This window comes from Grammomys surdaster, unplaced genomic scaffold (genome assembly GCF_004785775.1).
Source record: "Grammomys surdaster isolate TR1022 unplaced genomic scaffold, NIH_TR_1.0 173, whole genome shotgun sequence".
NCBI lineage: Eukaryota > Metazoa > Chordata > Mammalia > Rodentia > Muridae > Grammomys > Grammomys surdaster.
The window spans coordinates 3,196,726-3,216,149 of NW_021604621.1; the positions used below are offsets into that span (position 1 = coordinate 3,196,726).

The 19,424-nt window shown below is 40.5% G+C and overlaps 1 protein-coding gene across 3 annotated transcripts in view; it reads left to right on the top strand.

Annotated features, from left to right (window-relative positions):
- Tmem164 (transmembrane protein 164) overlaps positions 1 to 19,424 on the top strand; it is a 151,878-nt gene that overhangs the window by 100,451 nt on the left and 32,003 nt on the right. The window lies entirely within an intron of this gene.

Consider the following 19,424-nt stretch of genomic DNA (forward strand, 5'->3'; position numbering starts at 1 on the left):
CAGGTGTAGTGTCCCATGCTTTTAATTCCAGTACTGGAGAGGCAGAGGCAGGCATATATCTGTGGGTTTGAAGCCAGTTTGGGTGTATATAGAGTGAGTTCTAGGAGTGCCAGGGTTATATAGAGAGACCCTACCTCAAAAACAAAAGAAACAAACAAAAACAAAAACTTTTTTCTATTGTTACATAATCTATACATTTCTGAGGTACACTTATTTTAATACACACATATAATAATGTGTGTTTAACATTTCCTTATCATCACTTTATATTTGGGTATTTATATTATAGAAAGTCTAAAGGATTTGTAAAAGGAGAAAAGATGTATTCTTGAGCATCTATCACCTGATTTCAACAGTTGTCAACTCTTGGCTCATGTGTCCTTAAGTCCAGCTTTAACCCACAAAAATCTAACACTGAATCTTTTTTTCTAATTTTTGTAATTTTAGCTGAAAGTATTTTGTTAGATATCTCTAAAATATAAGGATGCATCCACACTAGCATACTATAATTATACTTATAATAGTAATAATAATCTCTTAATAAAATCAAATATCTATTCAGCAGAACATATGCTTTAAATCTAGTCAGGCTGCTGTTCTGCTTCTTTAGCATCAGTAACTTTCTCATAGTCAGCCTCATCTTGTAAAATGATGAAAAATCTTATGATTCTTAATTGTTCAATAAAGCACAGAATATAAGGTGTATATTGCAAGCCTCACACACAGTAGTATCTTATTAGTAAGATAAAACAGATGAACTTCCATTAAGGTGCCTTTGAGAATGTTTTTGATTTATTTATTTATTTATTTATTTATTTATTTATTTTTTTTTTTTTGGTTTTTCGAGACAGGGTTTCTCTGTATAGCCCGGGCTGTCCTGGAACTCACTCTGTAGACCAGGCTGGCCTCGAACTCAGAAATCCGCCTGCCTCTGCCTCCCGAGTGCTGGGATTAAAGGCGTGCGCCACCACCGCCCGGCTTTTTTTTTGATTTATAATCAACAGTCTTACGTAGAGCAGAGCAAAAGGATTCTTTTTGAAGATGATAATTTTTTTTTTTTTTGCAAAGTGACACCCCGCAAACTACCAGAGAGCAGTGGTTTAAATTGGGAAGTAGATGTAGAAATAATAAAGTCCTTATCATTTCTATCTGCTGTGTGTGGTTCCCCGCCTTCTTGGGGTTCCTGTTCACCATGGTAGTATGATGCAGATATTGAAAGTTTCTTTTCCTGGAGGACAGAAGAGCATAGAGGTATGGGGATTGACAATACCGGAAGCTATTTAGGGTAGGAAAGATCATTGCATTGGAAGGGGTGGGAGATTGCAGAGCAAAGCTCCATGCTCCCTGGTGAGTCACCCTGGCATGGAATCTCTGGATGTGAAGCAGATTGGCTTTGTTGTATTGTCCTTGGAAATCCCCCTTGCACTGAGATGGCCTGTTCTAGGCATCAGCTGAGAGCTTTTTAATAAAAATGAAGCCCAAAGGAGAAATGATAAGGTATCTGATTTTAACCCAAAGTGAGAGAACAGCAGATGTTGCATTCTGTCTGAGGGTCTAAGGGAGAAAAAGCAATTAGCAGCTGCTACTGATTTAGCAACAGACACCTGCTAAATGAAAATCTGTAAACCCGGCCAGGCTTGGCACCAGAAGTGTGTACACTGCTTCTCAAGCATTTCTGGGAATTGTAAATTATGCTGGCTTAAAATGGCATGCGGGGCGCTCAGAGAAGCTCAATATGTACATCTGGACCAGGAGATTAATTTTCTAAGATGGCAGCAACTTAGATCTGGCCTCTTTGATTACTGGACAGAGAACAAGAGATTGAATATAACAGCTAGACACCTGGTTACTTTGCGCTTTTGACCTGGCTATAGACTACCTTCCGGAAGCATCCTTTGAGAACAGAGTGCTGACAGGAAGGGCTGGGAACTCACCAAGCAGTGTGCCTATTCCTTCTACCAAAGGAAATGTCTCAAAATAGGATGAAGACATAACTCTGGGTACTCTTAGCTCGACTCCAGGCCTGTTATTATTGGCTCTTCACATGATCTGAACACTTATTTAATTGTTGCTTTGACTTGGCTAGGAAGGAAACTTCTCCATGGTCTTTTGCTTTCCCAGAGTCTTTTCCAAGTGTGTATTAACTGCTGATCTCTGTATCCATTTTCCCGAGACCTACAGTAAAAAACCAACCTCAGGAACATAGAACTCCATGAAGAGGGATTTGGGGATCTGCAATATGTCAAGTATGTATATGCATGTTGGAGTGAGGGATACACGCTTCCACATGGAGGGGTAGTTAAGATACGAGTAACTTGTTACTCGTGGTCAACATGTTAGGGTGTCTACTTGGTTTTGAAACAATTGGGTGACTCCCATTTGTGCCTCATTCATATTCACTGGATGTACCTGCCATTTCTGAACTAGGCTAGAAGTCACCTGTAACTAGGACGAAAGTGGAAGGGATGAGTCTGTATTGTTTCCAGGCTTAAGGCTAGATAGAACCTTAAAGAACAAGTCAAACACAGATTTACTAAAGCTGTGTTCCCACCTTACCCTTGACTCAAACCTTTGTGGCTATTGCCATTCCGAAAACTCACTGGTGACAGAATTGCAGTGTTTCTTTTAGAATGGAAGAGCTGTAAGTCTCTACTGATTTGCGAAGTCATCTGCTAACCAGAGGCATGATGTCTTGTTAAAGCATGGTATATTCTAAGAGGTCCTAGGTGATATATATATATACGTTATAGGTGATATATATATACGTTACTCTTTTGTTGGCCTGATGAATATGCAAGAGAAACAGTTTAAAACGAGGAAAGATTTAGTTTGGTTCATTGTTTCAGTGTGTGTGTGTGTGTGTGTGTGTGTTTGATTGAATCCATTCCTTTCTGAACTTGTAGTAACGTAGGACACTGTGGCAGAGAGGCACGGTAGAGCAGAGATGTTTATGATGACTACAAAGCAAAAGAGCGGAGGGAGGAAAGAAGGAAAAGAAGCTAGCAGCAGAGTTTATCTTTCCAGGGTGTATTCCCAGTGACCATTTCTTCTAACTAGTCCTGACATCCCAGTATTGCTTTATCTGTTATCAATACATAGTAGCTGAATCCATCAAATTTATCAAAGCATTCTGATTTGAATCCACCTGATGGGGACCAAGCTTTCAACTTACTGAGCTTTTGGAGCACAGTTTTTATCTAAACCATAACATATGAGCTCTCTCAATGACCAAGGTAGGCAGGTCTAGAGTCATACTAATTCCATATTCCAGCACACACAAAAGAACATGCTCATGAGATTACAATGGCCATGTCATGTCCAGAAGACAGCGTTCTGTATCACATCATCACGCCTTTCTCTAGTTCTTACATTCTTCCTGCTCTTTCTTCTGTGATGTTATCTAGGTATTGGAAGAGGGTGAGACAGGTGACAGATATGACATATAAGGCTGGCCTTTAAAAATAATTGGTGGTATTTCTGTGTGTTTGTGTATGTGTTGTTGTTGTAGTAGTATGTGTATGGGGTGTGTGTGTGTGTGTGTGTGTGTGTGTTTGTGTGCACCTCAGTGAATATATATGTAGAGGCCGAATATCTTTCTCTATATCGCTCTACCTTCTTCCTTGGGATAGATTCTCCTACTGAACTGGAACTTTGCTTTTTTCAGTTAGGTTGGCTATGGAGCTTCTGGGCTCAACCTGTTTCTGTCTCCCAATACGTGGGTTACAGGCATGTGCAGCCATCTCCAGTTTTTTTTATGTCGATACCTGGGGTCTGAACTTGTGTCCCGTGCTCACATAGTAAGGGCTGTGACCCGCTGAGTCATCTCTTTAGCCCAGGGCTCACCATTGAGTCCTCTTTTCAGCCCAGAGCTTTGAGTCATCTCTTCAGCCCAGGGCTAACCATTGAATCATCTCTTCAGCCCAGGGCTAAGCATTCAAACATCACTTTGATTATTTATGAGCCTCTGTGGTCACCATTGCCCACTGTTTCTTTGACCAAAGCATCAGCAGTATTTGTCTAGGGGTATAAACAGCTGTGTGTGTGTGTGTGTGTGTACATATATATGTGTATATATACATACACATATGTACCTGTATGTATATACACACATGTATATGTGTATATGAATGTATATATACATGTATGTATATACATATATATGCTAGAAAGATGGATCAATTGTTAAAAATGCCTAGTGTTTATATTAAAGTGCTTATAACCACCTGTAACCACATGTAGCTCTAGCTCTGGGGCTTCTGATACCTTCTTCTGGCTTCTATGGACACTTGCCCTTGTGTTTAAACACCTTTCCATCAATATACAAATACAAATAAAGAATAATTTGTTTGGCTTTTTGAGACAGTTTCTCTGTGTCACCATGGCTGTCTTGAAACTCACTCTTTAGATCAGGCTAGCCTCCAACTTAGAGATCTGCCTGCCTTTGTTTTCCGAATGCTGGGATGACAGGCCTACACCACCACCAGTCAGCTTAATAATAAATCTTTGAATAAGAAACAACTTGGCCAGGCAGTGGTGGTGCACGCCTTTAATCCCAGCACTTGGGAGGCAGAGGCAGGTGGATTTCTGAGTTCAAGGCCAGCCTGGTCTACAGAGCTATACAGAGAAACCCTGTCTTGGAAAAAAAAAAAAAGAAAAAGAAACAACTTAAAGAGGCTGTTTGTGAGCACAAATGTGATCACTGTATGTTGCACGGACTACTGCATTTTAGTTTAGGTTATGAACTACATGTTGGGACCTTTTTCCTGTTTGTATTCTTTGCAGTTGTATCCTTTCTTCCTGATTTCAGGGTCATTTGCTCTTTAAATAAATTGACTTATTTGGGGTCAGAGGACAAGCTGTGTGAGTTGTTGCTCTTCTCCCACTATGTGAGTCTGAGGAATTAACCTCAGATCAGGCTTGGTGGCTAGTGCCTTTAATCCCTTCACCTGCTGAACCATCTTGCCAGTCCTTCACACCACTTTCTTAGTAATGCCTTTATTGAGATAAAATTCACACAGTGAAATCTGTCGACTGAATTTAAAAGTTCACTGCTTTTTAATGTACTCATATCTGTAGAGCCAAACCACAACATGACTGAGAACATTTAGAGTAGCCTTGAAAAACCCATTTTCTTTAGCCAGTGTTTCCATAGGGCTCTAGAATCTCTCACAAGCTTACACAACAAGTATTTCATTCTCCGCCTCTGTAGGGCTGCCTGTTCTGTGCACTGGGAGCAGATGGGATCATGTAGTATTTGCCCTTTTGTTCTGTCTTCCTTTCACTTAACATGCAGTTTTCAAGGTCCATGCTTTGTCCTTATTAATAACATTCAATCATATGGATATGGCATTCGTTTTCATTTGCCAGTTTGTGGGTATCTTCATTACTTTTATGTTAGGCTGTTATAAAGAATGCAGCTGTAACTATAGTAACCTTTTTGGAATAGTTTTTTGTTTTGTTTTTTGTCTTTGTTGTTTGTTTTTGTATCTTTTGGCTATATCCCTAGCAGTATAGTATTAGTATAGTATTAGGTAGGAATTTAATCTTACTGATCTACATGTAGACTCTATAATATTTAGCCTCAGTTCAGATCTTTGTTTTGACCAATAGTTTTATTCTGTATTGTTTGAGCTTTTCTTTACTTTTCCTTTTAGCATTTCTTTTAAAAGTACATTATATAATCAGTGCTTTATATAATCAGTGGTCATTTAAATAACCCACATATTTATCCCCCTTTTTACTCATTACTATGATTTAGATATGGCTTGGAGAGCTTCCTTTCCTAAACCAAGGCTTTATGTACTGACAGTTAATCCTTGTTACGATATGTTGGGACAGATGTGATGTTATACATGTAGAACCCTTGGAAAATAAGTTATTTTTGGTATAGTAACAATGGTTGAATTTTGATGGCTTCATAAGAAGAACAAAAACTAGAACACACCCTGTCCTACCCTGTCTCTTACCAGATAAACTTGTGCCTTGTGACTCTGCGAACAAGAAGGACAACACTATAGAAGGTGCCTAAATCTCCCATCCCAGATCTATTAGCAAAATGAATCCTTTTTTTCTTTATCAAGTAGCCAATTCCTAGTAATTTTATTAGTCATGAAAAACTAATATATTTGTCATTTCTTACTGCATCTCAGACTTTCTTTCTGACATTACTTTATAGTTACTTAAGTATCATTTTTGAATTTTCTTTGGTGGTATTCTACTGATGGTAAACTCATATCTGCTTTTTGTGTGTGTATGTCTATGCATATATACATATTCCTCCATTCTTGAAGTCTTCTTCTTTTTGTCTTTCTTTCTTTTTTGTTTTGTTTTACTTTATTGAGACAGGGTTTCTCTGTGTAGCCCTGGGCGTCCTAGAACACACTCTGTAGACCAGGCTGGCCTCAAACTCAGGGATCTACTTGCCCTTGCCTCCCAAGTGCTGGGATTAAAGGCCTGTACCATGACACCTGGTCTCCCCCCTTTTTAATTCTCTCATATAATTCTCTCCCAACTGCTGTCTTGAAGTCTTTTTCATTGCTTCATTTTTCTCAGTTCATATTTCCCCGTTAAAATGAAATTATAATTTTCCTATGTTGCATTTTTTATACTCTTTGCTTTGAAAATAATCAGTGATAACTTTTACTAAAATCATCTTTTCTTTTTGGTCACTTTAAAGAAATTCTCTGTGTTGGATGTTCTGCATTTTTACTATGGTCTGTTTTGATATTAAATTTTCTTTATTCTAGGTTGCGCTTTCTCTTTTCTGTTTCTCCTTCACCACTTCCTCCTTTCTGGCTCCCTCCTCCAGCCCCATGCAACTCAGGATGTGGCACACACCAGACCACCAAACTGTATTCATAGCTCCTGGGAGCTCTATAAATCTTGGTGTACATGTCTTTTATGAGGCTTCTGAACAGTCTAGGCAGTAATACTTTCAAGCACTGCCTTTCTCCTCTGAAACAATACTTAAGAAGCATTGTTGATTCCTGTTTTGCAGGCTCTTAGTCTTTCGTATTTTTCACTTCTTTGTCTTCCTATAACCCATTTTAGATCATTTCTTCAGCTCTGTAATCCAGTTGCTAACTCTTTAGTTGTACACAATGAACAGTTCCCCTTTTGAGTTTTTATTTCAGTTACTATATTCAACTGTTAAAACATTAAATGGTATATAAGTCTTATCGTGTGAGATGCTGAAGAGACCCTTGGCTTGTTTCCTTGTGTGTTTAGGTTTTGTTTTTAAATAGCATTGTTCTTTTACTGGACATTTCTTCTTTTTCTTAGGATCTTTATTTGTGGAGAGTTGTTGAGTGTTGAGTTTCTCTAGAAGTCTTTGGTCTTGCTAGTCACGTGAGGGCTACTAGTTTGGGGACATGCCATATGATACTCTTACTCTATGGTTTTTGGGTTACCCAAGTAGAGTATATTCAGATTGTGTGGCGCCTTGTGGTTTGAAGGTGTTAATGGAGAAGCCTTATTTGCTCCTACTGACCTAACTCAGCATTAAAATATGAGACTGAGCCTGCCTTCCGACTGTAAATGAAGAGATGATTTGTGGTTTTTATGTACCTCTATAGTGATGTGTAGCTCTTTGGGGGGTCTCAGCTTCATGAAGGTTGCCTCTCTTAGACTCTCTGCAAAATATTTGTCCATTTTTCATGTCTTGTTAGTCTATTAAAAACCCTAAGCCATAACATTCCTTTTGTTTCAGAATTTTCTTTGGATCCATCTCATGGCCTCATGCATGCTAGACCAGTGCTCTGCAATTAGGCTATACCTTCATCTATCAATAGTTCCAAGTGTTTAAAAAACAATTCAAACAATGTTTTATGCAGGACTTTTTCAGTGGAAGATATCTTTAACAACTAATATTTGATTGATTAGAAATGAGTGTGTTGCTCTTGTTTTTTTTTTTAAACCCTTTTCAATCCTATTTTTATAGTCATGTCCTTTCCCTCAGCAGCAGTTAGGAGGACAGTCTATAGGTTATCCTTGTTCTGAAATAGGTATATTGTGTCCAGTATCCTTCCACATTCTGTGAGATATCAGAAATTCCAGTTAACCTATTTTGCAGCTAATGGAATACTAATAGCAGTAGCCTTGAGTCCATAAAACAATAATGACTTAAACTAAATTTCTACATCCTAGAAATTAGCTTTTGACGTGATGCAAGGATAAGTGGTTATCATAAAGTAGACAGACCCTCAATACAGATTTGCTCAGTGACTATGTTGGAATCTGGGAGGCATGGAGATAGATTCCAGTGCTGATCAACTCCCATAGAAGGAGATATCTTAGTTCCCATGGTTGGGAGAGAGAAAGAATATATAGCAGATGCTAAACTGTTATGTCCTTTGTAAGTTAAGTTTAGATGTATTCCTCTGTACCAAAAGAAGGCTTCATGGAGGTGGTATGGTTAAGAATATTCAATCCATAGTTCAATTGTCTAGTTTACTTACTATTTCTATGAGCAACCTTAGACCAGTTTCCCAATTAATTGCTTTAATTTGATTTAATTAATAATTTAGTTTCCCTGTATATAACAGGGAAAATTTCAAACCTATTTGAGGGATTTGTCATAGGAATTAGTTAATATATAGGAGGTTCTCCAGTCAGTGCCTGTCAGAGTAATGCTATGTAGCAGCAGTTTGTCATTACTGTAATTTTGACTTCTTGGTTGTTTTGAGGACTACTCACATCACTATTTTAATGAATTCATTTTCCTGGCAGCTGCCTTCCATTTCTTTGTGATAATTCTCCAGAGTTTCCTCATTTGCCATTCAGAGATTAGGAGCTTTTATTTCTCTAAGTGCACATTGAACAGTTCTACACCCAAATATCCTTAGGGAGGTTTATGAAAATAAAAACTGCTGGGTTCTATCCAAAGAAGATTATTTTGGTGCCAATTTGATACAGATAAAAATTGAACATATTCTATGTTGGCTGAGCCAGGATCTACTCGAAGTTTAAATTTAACAACTGTCAGTGTTGGTAGAGAATCTGGGAACCTTGAAGCCTGGGAGGACATAGAGAATGGGAGTGAGGAGTTAAAGATGCAGAAAGAAGCGAGCATAGTGTGGTCATGCCAGGATATAGCCAAGCACCACTCACCTCTTGTGGCCTCAAGAGAATATGTGACATTTGACTGTCATTGATGTAGAGAGTGGTAGGATTGGCTGAAAGTCATAGCAAGGGTTATAGGATGAGTTATGGGACACATTGAAGATAGCAAGCCCGGCAGGCCTGCATCACAGTGAATGCCTGCCTGAAAAAAGTCCCCTTCCCCAGAAATGTGTCTCCCAGAGAGTAGAAGATTAATTAGATTCCCTGCTTGGCAGCTATGGGGTAAAGGGCAGGTTGGGTGTCCTTGAGCTGTTTTGATAAGATGGTAGAAGCTTTGGTCCTTGCCTTTGATTCAGTGCCAGTACACTGACCTTATCTCAAGCCCACTTGATGCTGAAGTCCTTTGAAGTCACTAAAATCCGGAAGCGGAGGGAGAGTACCACGGATGGCCTGGGCTAATGAGAACTAACTGGCAGTTTAACTTTCCATGGATTTAATGGAGCCTGAAGCAGGACAGAATGATGTTTGGTTGGTGGGTGGTGGGGAAAACCCCCTTTTGAACCCCGAGCTACCTGAGCATGAGGGACAGCCTTGGACAAGTCAGTCTGTATGTGTACTCTGGCCTCTACATACAGTCTGACTGGCCTTTGTCTTCCACTTTCCCTCCATTCCTCTGGAGGCCTTTTGTCTCTGGTTTTAGCCTTGCCTTTGAGTTCCGCTGGGAGATACAAATACTGACTTTCTTTCCTTGTGTGAAAAATCAAACAGCGAGTTTGTTGTTTGGCTTCCAAGACCTGAAGTACCTTCTTATGTACTCAAAAGGTTGCCTTCTAGATTGCATCACATTTGACCTGTGGCACAGTTTGGAAACGTTTGAAAACATGGTAAATGGGAAGGTGGGAAATTTCTTCTTTTTAAAAAAGATTTATTTATTCAAACATGGTAAATGTGAAGATCGGGAATTTCTTCTTTTTAAAAAAGATTTATCTATCTGTCTGTCTGTCTGTCTATTTATTTATTTATTTATTTATTTATTTATTTATTTCATGTATGTGAGTACACTGTGCTCTTAACTGCTGAGCCATCTCTCCAGCCCAGTAAGCCAATGGAAGTTACCTTCATTTTTTTAAAGATGTAGTTATTATATTTAGATGAATACATTGTAGCTGTTTTCAGACACACCAGAAGAGGGCATCATATCCTATTACAGATGGTTGTGAGCCACCATCTGGTTGCTGGGAATTGAACTCAGGACCTCTGGAAGAGCAGTCAGTGCTCTTAACCACGAAGAGGGGGAATTTCAAAACTTTGTGTCGACTCCCGTGGGTAGTGCCTATATCATAGTCTTCAGGTAGCACAGGCATTTGGGTCTCACAAGTGACCCTAACTCTTTTCTATCAGTAGAGCAGCACAGGGAATGGAAGAGACCACTGTGGTAGATATCATGGATTCAGAAGTCAGATTCCTTGAGTTCAAATCCTGACTCAGTCATTTAACAAGCTCGGAAACTATACACAAGCTAGTTAACTGATCCTGTTCTTTTCTTTTAAATAGCTATTGGGTGCACGCTGCTGTGGTAATTACATTTACAATTGTGGGTTTGTAGCCTCTCCACCGTTCATCCATGCATGTTTTCTGTGCATTTTACTTGTGCATGCATCTGTTTATAGATAGTATAATTTCTGTAAGCCTACCATAAGAACTAACCTGTGTGCTATCCTTCCAATCTTGCTGGCTCTGTCCTTAATGCCCCCAGGAGAAAACCACTAGCTTGAGTTTGGGTTGATATTTCTGTGCTTGTTTTTTTTTTTTTTTCTAAATAGTTTCATTGGAAAGATTTTTAGAGGTAGATGCAGTGTGCATATGCAACAGAAACTGCACTTAGTGGCCATGATAGGGCGGTGGAACACATGGACTCATGGCAGATGTGACTGCATTCACAATACCTCCAGAAGATCAAGCAGCCAAAATAATAGCATGGGTGGGAAGCAGGCCATCCAAAGCCCCATCTAATCGCTTAGAAGCTATTAGCAATTGATACTCTTGAGGGAGGGAAAGTATATTTTCTTCATGGATGTGGCTCCTGAAAGGTTGGCCATGCTCTAGTAATTGGTCCTACATCCGTGCACATACAAACAGCACCACCTATACTCAGTGGGTTTCCAATAAAGAGAGCACATGAAATTGGGAGCAAAAAGGGGTAGAGGGGCATACAGGAAGAATTGGAGTGTAGGGAACTTGATCAATACACATTACATGCACTTGTAAAATTCTCAAACGATAGTTTCATCTCTCAGATGTACAGATATGTCTATAAGCATGAATATGTAGTTACAGATTCCTAAATAAGATGTTATTTGGGTTTAGTTGTTCATTGGCTTTTATGGAGACGATATCATGTGTATGTCATTTTCTGGGACTTTCTTGATCTATACAGCAGTTTGTTAGCATGACTTATTCCATATATGGAGTGCCTATAACTATAGATACATTTTTCAGTGTGACATTCCATCGCATTAATAGACCACAATGTCCTTTCCTGTTCTACATGGGATAGCCATTTGGTTTCTAGTAGTTTGCCATTACAAAAAAGGAAGCAGTCTCTCTGCCTCGCATTCTCCATGGTGGAGTGTCTCTAGCTATAGCAGCAGTAACATGGGGTAGCTGCCACCTTGCGTCCAGTCAGGAAGCAGAGGGCAGTAAACACTGCTCTCAGCTCTCTTTCTCCATTTTCCCTTTTTATTCGGACTAGAACAACAGCCCATGTGATAGGATCACCATTTCAGGGAGGTTATTTCCTTTCCAGTCAAACCTCTTAGGAAACACATGGCCAGACAGCTTAGAGCAGTGGTTCTCACTCAACTCATGGGTCTTGACCATCGGAAAAACACATATTCAATAGTCTGAGGAACTGAGACACTACTCAGTAGCAAAATTACAGTTATGAAGTAGCAATGAAATCATATTATGGTTGGGGTCACCACAACATGAGGAACTGTATTAAAGGGTCACAGCACTAGGAAGGTTGAGAACCATAGTCATAGAGGTATGCTTTCTAGAGATCACTCTATGTTTAGTCAAGTTGAAGAGGAAGATTAAGCACCCCCAATTGGCCAGGGTATTAATTTGCTAAGGCTTCTGTCATAAGGACGTTCCTCACAGGTGTAAGAGCAAGGGACCAGCTGAATCTTTTCCATCTTGAGTCTTCTCTTTGAATTTTTGATGGACTTACATTTTTTTTTCCTCTGTGTTCTATCTTTTCTCTAGAGGATGTTGGTGATCTATTGAATTGGGACCTAATGGTAATTACAGCCTACTTGTATTATCGCTTTAAAGGCTCTGTTTCTAGATATAGTCATGTAATCAGGTATTGGGAGTTATGACATTTGGGAAGCTAGTTCATCCCATTAGAGCTTGGAAGTATGAGTGATTAAGATCATTATGCTCATTGCTCTTCATCATTAAGACTCAGGAAAATGCAGATTTCGTTATGGTATATTTCCTAGGAACATTCCACTGTAGCTGCTGTTACTACTGCTCCAGTTGTTACTGTCAGCATCGCTAAGCATCATTATATACCACCAGGGCGTCGTCTTCCTTCACTCTTCCTGTCTGATACGACTTCAGGTACTAGCAACAGTTACTCAGAGTAGTATTTGGCTTGTCTCCCATGTGTACAGGTAGCAGCTCCAATCAGTTACAGGTGGAAGGAGAAGAATGAAGAGAGTTCATTTTCACCTTGGTTAAAATAAAGAGCTAAGCGAAGCCTTGCAGAATACCCCACAGCTAAAAGAGCTAGACCTGCCACTCCATACAGTTCTACCAGCCTGTGCAAACAAGGTAGACAGGTCTGGGCCGCTATGTCTTTACACTAGGAAATGCACTTGCCCCAGATTGCTGTGTCATCAGAGCAAGTAGCATCTTCATGGGCTCTAAATATCTCCTTTGACACTAAGGAGCTTACTGTGGCCAGCTATTATAGCAAGCATAACTGTGTTCCTGAGACTCAGAGTACAAAGAAGTCAGGGATCGTCCTGAAGGAAAGAGTGGTGTTATGCCCGGACTCACTCGTTCCACCATGTCAGAAAACGGAATGAGGTGGATTGCAATGTACCTGTTTGAATTGTAGGCATTTGACCTCAAAAGACATTTGTGAATCATCAGGACAGATACTATGGTTCTACAGGATCTTGGGGGGGGGCGCAGGGGGTCTGCCTTTTGCTATTGTTTTTCTGTGCTGAAATTATTCCCAAGGGCTTGAGTGCTCTTAGCAAGCAATCTCCAGGTCACATCCCTTATGAAGAAACTAATGGCAGTTATTAGCTACTGGGGAAGGGAAAATTATTCCTCTTTGAAGATGTGGCTGCTGTTAGGTTGGCCATGCTCTAGTGGATGGCCCACACTCATGCACGTATAGGCAGCACTAAATGCATTTAGTAGACTATTACTTTTCTTTCCTCTATGTATTAACCATCTACCTAAAGGCACGTATACAAACTTCATTTTGTCTTCTATTAGAAAGTATCACATTTTATACAATACGGAGTTGTTCTCTTTTACCTAGAAATGCTTAATGCCGTCTTTAAAACATGTTGTGAGGTAGTTCATCTTCCAGTGTTTTTCCTATAATTTCCCACTGATGGACAGTTAAACTGACCCTTCCTTTTTGTGTGTTTATTTTCCATATTTTGGATTTTTTCTAAAATGTTCACTGGGTGATAGAGAGATGGCTCAGCAGTTAAGAGCACTCACTGTTCTTACAGAAAACCAGGGTTCAATTTTCAGCACCCACGTGGTGCTCACAACCGTAAGTAACAACCCTAAGTAATTCTAGACCCAAAGCAGCTTCTGATGCCTTCTTCTGGTCTCCACAGGTACCAGGCACTCACACTGTGCACATATAACCATGTAGGCAGAATATTCATACACATAAAGTAAAAAAAAATAAGTCTTTAAAAAATTCTTGGTAATTAGATATCCCAGTATCTAACTTACCATACATTTCTAGAGAGGAGATAACCATTTAATTTTTTTTATAAGAGTTGACAAATTATTCTCCTAAATTAATTTTATCTTTTTGTTCTCCCTCCTCACCACATAGTTTTACAGTGTTGGTTCATGATGATATATGTCATTTTAATTTAAAAGAATTCCCAACATGTTAGTACACAACTATTGAAACATTGAAAGATGAAATAACGTATCAACTACTCTCGCCACATTCACTTTCTAATGGCTATGTCTCTATATTGTCACTGTTCCTGTCTCTAAACTTGCTGAGTGTTACAGACAAATCTATGGTTCCATGCTTCTCACATAAAAGGGACATGACCACAGGTCATGTAGGCTCAAGACAGAGGTCTTCATGCTAATGAGGTACCCAGAGGCCCGGAGGGCGTAGCCAGTAAGCTTTCCTTCCCAGATATTCCTCCCTGCAAAAAGTATTTAATCTGAGGCCCGCCCTGTGAAGTGAGGGGTATGGTTTTATGTCCTATATTCAGCCAGAGAAGACTGTCTCAAGGGCAGAGGGTGAATAGCCATAAAGGAAGACACCTAAACTCTTTTCCCTGGTCTTTGCAAATATCCACTTGTTTATTGTGTGCATGTTCTCTCTCTCTCTCTCTCTCTCTCTCTCTCTCTCTCTCTCTCTCTCTCTCTCTCTCTCTCCCCCGCCCGCCCTCCCTCCCTCCCTCTCCCCTCTCTCCTCTCTCTCCCCTCTCATCAATTTGATTATTGTGTCTTTAGTTTTTATTGGTTGATTTTCACACTAAGAACACATCGCCTTCTTCATTCATGATATTGGACAGTCTACTTTCTGGATATTGTAGAGGTTTCCTTAATTTTAGTGTTCCACGAAAGTACTGTTGCTTATTTAACTAGCTCTTTTTGATAATTACTAGGTTGCGGATCCTCTAACAGATAGTATTTACTTCCAAGGATTTGCCCCACTTTGCCACATAAAGCCTGTGACTACTTAATGAAGACAAACTGTTCCAAAGCCAAATGTTTCTGGAAGGATCAATGCCAAGACAAGTCATACCTGTGGCTATATCCTTTCCATTTTAAAGGGCTATGGATTATCTTTTGTAACATCCTGGTGTCAGACATGGATTCTTTTGCCATTAAATTATTTATTATTTGTTTTCTTTTTTTTGGAACGTGTGTATGGGGTTGGAGGGGTGTGTGTGTGTAGGTCAGAGGACAGTTTTCAGGAGTGAGTCTGTTCTTCTACCATGGGTTCTGGGGATTGAAGTCATGTCATCAGGCTTAGATAGCAAGCAAAAAAATAGCAAGCATTTTTATTTGCAAAGCCATGTCACCAGCCTTACACATAGCTCTTGTAGTAACACCAAGCTCCTGAAGTATGGAATGACTTCCTTTAACACAAAACACATAGCCCGCCTGCAAATAGTTATTCTTATCCCCGTCTGTCTTTCCTTATCTCCAGGTAGCCTAAAGCTCGCTCTTTGCTCTGTGTTTTTGGTCCTTTACTCTCCTGCCTGTTTCCTGTCCTCTGTCTAGTGCCTTTTGCCCCTCTTGCTGTTTCCTCTTTTCTCAGTCCACTTTCAGTCTATAAATATATTTAGGCTTTCCCAGAGCTAACAATTATGTCTCTATATTGCCACTGCCCCTTAGTTCTAGCTTTCATCCCTGTTTCCATTTGAACTTCTTCAAAGAGAATAGTTTCTGCAAGGTGTAGGACATCTGGTGTTATTTTGGAGTTCTTGAAGGAAGAAAGTGTTTTGAGTTCTGTGCATTTTAGAATTTCCTCCAACAAGTTTGCCCATTTTCTAACCTAGTCATCCATGTTGACCACTTGCCTTATTTCCATCTCTTCTCACCTTCTCCAATTCTCTTGCAGGCTAAATCCACATTCCTATGGCTCCTCCAGATGAGGTATACTGACTAGCACAAGGCAGGAAGCTTTACCATCATTTGAGAGGGCAGTGAGGGCAACAGCATCTTCTTTGAGCTATTGGTGTATTTGTTAAAACAAGAAGGGATTGGATTATCCAGAGAAGCGTTTGGGAATATGAGAGCTTTCACTAGCAATGGCCAGGGGGGACCCAGAGAATAGAGGAGGATTTCAAAAACTGGGAAGGGGTGAGAAACAAGAGGGATGGACAGAAACATAGGGATGTTAGGATTCAGGTGTTTTCTGGTGACCTGGGTGTCTTGGCCGTCTTTTGTTAACTGTAGTAAACAAGGCTGGAGGATGTAGCAGGCTAGACCTCCACAGCAGAACATGACAGTGTGACCATCAGGTTTACAGACATGGGAGGAAGCAGATTGTGGAAGCAGGCTATGGACAGGGTCTTTGTTTCTAATGTTTTGTCCGGTCTCATGCCAAAGGACTAGATAATTTTCCCTTTCATGTTAAACACATCTTGCCTTGGAAGTGAGAAAAATAATTAACGATCTGTTCTGTTTTGCTCAAAATCTTTTTTAAATTACTCTTGACTTTGAGTTGCATCTTTCTAAGAAGGTCGTGGCTGCAGCCCCAGGATTCTTGTGGCTGAAAAAGAGCCATTAAGTTTTTATTATCTGTCAAATGTGTCTAACCATTTCCTCATGCCTAACTACTTCATGGGAAATTTGCACTAATTAAATGTCATAATAATGCAGAAGAATTTATTTAATACATTGCTTAGTGCTTGATAGAAGGGGTAAGTACAATTTACTATTAAGTGATAAGTGCTGGATTTTCAGCTGCCTTTTGGCTCTCTTCTTTTTCGTTTCTCTCCCTCTTCCTCCCCCCTTCCCCCCCCCCGTGTGTGTTCCCTTCTTCCTGCTACTAATATAATGACCTTAAAGCTCCAAGTTCTCTCCTCCCTTTCTCTCCTTATTCTCTTATGCTTCCAGCTTTATGTCTTTCCCCTGCCTAACCCTTGTAATTTGGCATCTGCACTGGATTCAGCTCGCTTTGTGGCATTTCATTATAGGCAGGTAACTCACAGGAAGGAAACAGGTGGGAACAGTGTCTTGGATACTCCAGCTGAGGTTTGGCAATAAGAAGCTTGGGAATTCTTTGTTAAAGGACATGATTAGCCACCTGAACGTGTGCTGGGGTGACAGTGGGCATAGCAGGCTGTGAAGGTGACGATCATTTGAACACAGGCCATGCAATCATGTAGAGGAACGAGTAGCAATATTTTCTAGTCCCATTTCCACACTCATATTTACTGTGACTATTATTACTCTGGTTGAAAACAGTGGTCTTCTGAATCAACACTTTCCCTGTGCAGGCTTTTGGAGGGGTAGTAAGCAGAGGAGAGAGTTCTTTAGCCACAGGTTAGTCCACCAAAGATTCTACATCCACAGATTCACCAACTGGATCGAATGTATCTGAAGCGTTAGTCTATCCTGAACCTGCAACAGATTTTGTGGTTGTCATCATTCCTTGTACAATGCAGTATAGAAACTATTTTAAAAGATTTGCATTTATATTAGGGATCATAAGTCATGTGTGTACAGCTTAGCAGTGGCATTCCATCTTTTGATGTTGTACCATGACATTGTGATCTAAACATATAGCCTGCATTTAGAGTTGCCCTCAGAGGCATGTGACCAAGCCTGGTTTAAGATATCTGGGCAGGTTGTGGAGAGATGGTTCAGCGGTTAAAAGCATGTGCTGCTCTTGCAGAGGTCCCAGGTTCAGTTTCCAGGATGTACAACAGGCAGCTCACAGCCACCTGTAATTCTGTTTCCAGAGGATCCAGTGCCCTCTTAACCTCTGTGGCACTGCACTTGCACCAAGCACACACATATACACATAAAATACATAAACAAATTGGTAACTAAAGGGGACTGGAGAGGTAATTAAGTAGTTAATGGCACTGATAGCTCTTCCAGAGAACCCAGGTTGAATTCCCAGAACCCACATGACAGCTCACAACAACCTGTAATTGCAGTTCCAGGAGTAATCATATGACCCTTTCTGACTTTTGTAGTTTGCACATGGTCCACAGACATACATGCAGGCAAAACACTCATCCAATAAAGAAAAAGTAAAAACAAAAGGGACAGAAACTCCCTCCACACCTAAAATGTCATCGGTTATACACAAAGGCCATACTAGTTTTTACTGAGGTTCTTGAGCATCCTCAGAGTTTGGTATATGGTAGTGGAATCTTGAATCCAGTCCACCAAGGATACTGAGAGAAGCCTGGCTATATATTTCCATTTGATGAAAGTTAGAACTTGGGTGAAAAGGTTAGTCAGCTTGCTCCCGAAGAGCGGTTGAGGTAGCAGAGTCAAATCTAGAACATAGACATAAGAGCCTTAAAACTACTGTGCTCAGCTGCCTCCCAGGACATGCAGGCGGAGTGCTCTAGAGGAAGTTTAAGCACATGGGTACACGGTACAGGTAGGCAGAGGAACTACATGGGCATTCATATGGACTGTTGGACACATGGCTTTCATCCGGCTTTATGTTCTGTGCTAAGACAGGAACAGCAGCCTGGCCTCAAAAGCTTTTTGTTTGTTTTTGTGTTTTTTTTTTTGAGACAGGGTTTCTCTGTGTAGCCCTAGCCGTCCTGGAACTCACTCTGTACAGTAGTCTCTCCTCAAACTCAGAGATCCACCTGCCTCTGCCTCCAGAGTGCTGGGATTAAAGGTGTAACACAGGATTAGGATTGTTCCTAGAGAGCTGAGCCTTCCTGGGATACTTTTCTCCTTGTCTGGTTTTGGGTGACCTCGTTGAAATAATTAACTTTTTTTTTTTTTGCCTCCGTACCTTGGGTTCCTTATGTGTCACAGGTGATAGATTTAATAGATCATGGTGTAAAAAGATTTGAAAATTATAAAGCAATACTCAAGTTAAAATCACTGTTGTGATCTCTAAACATTAGGGATCAATTAGGTTCACGCTGGAGCCTCTCAGGCCACCAGTCCAGCCTTCTGCTAGTGATGCTGTGTGGCAGAAGGCATAGCCCTGCTGTAGCATATTCTACAGAGTATTTGGAGCCTTATCTCTTTTTCTGATGTTCCTGTGTGAACATCAAGTAGTAGCTGTGTATCATCTCGTCCCCTGGGAAATTTTCCATTAGTGTAGAATTCTGTACTCAAGAGCCAGAGCCATTGTCTGTGCTCAGGGGCCACAGTTGGCCCAGCTACCATTCTGGGAGCACTGCCAGCTCTTGGTTTCAGCTCTTGGCACAAGATGGCCTTGGGTAGTGTGCTTTGGGTACCCATAACTGTTTGCTCTTGTTAGCACACAGTCTTGATTCTGTGCTTGAACTGAAGGGAGCAGGGAAAGCATCTGGCATCTTTCCTGAAGTTCTTGTCTCCTGGGCTTGCCTTGGAGTCTGTGTGTACCTACCTACCTACCTGCCCCCCCCACCCCCCAGCATGCTAGGGGAACC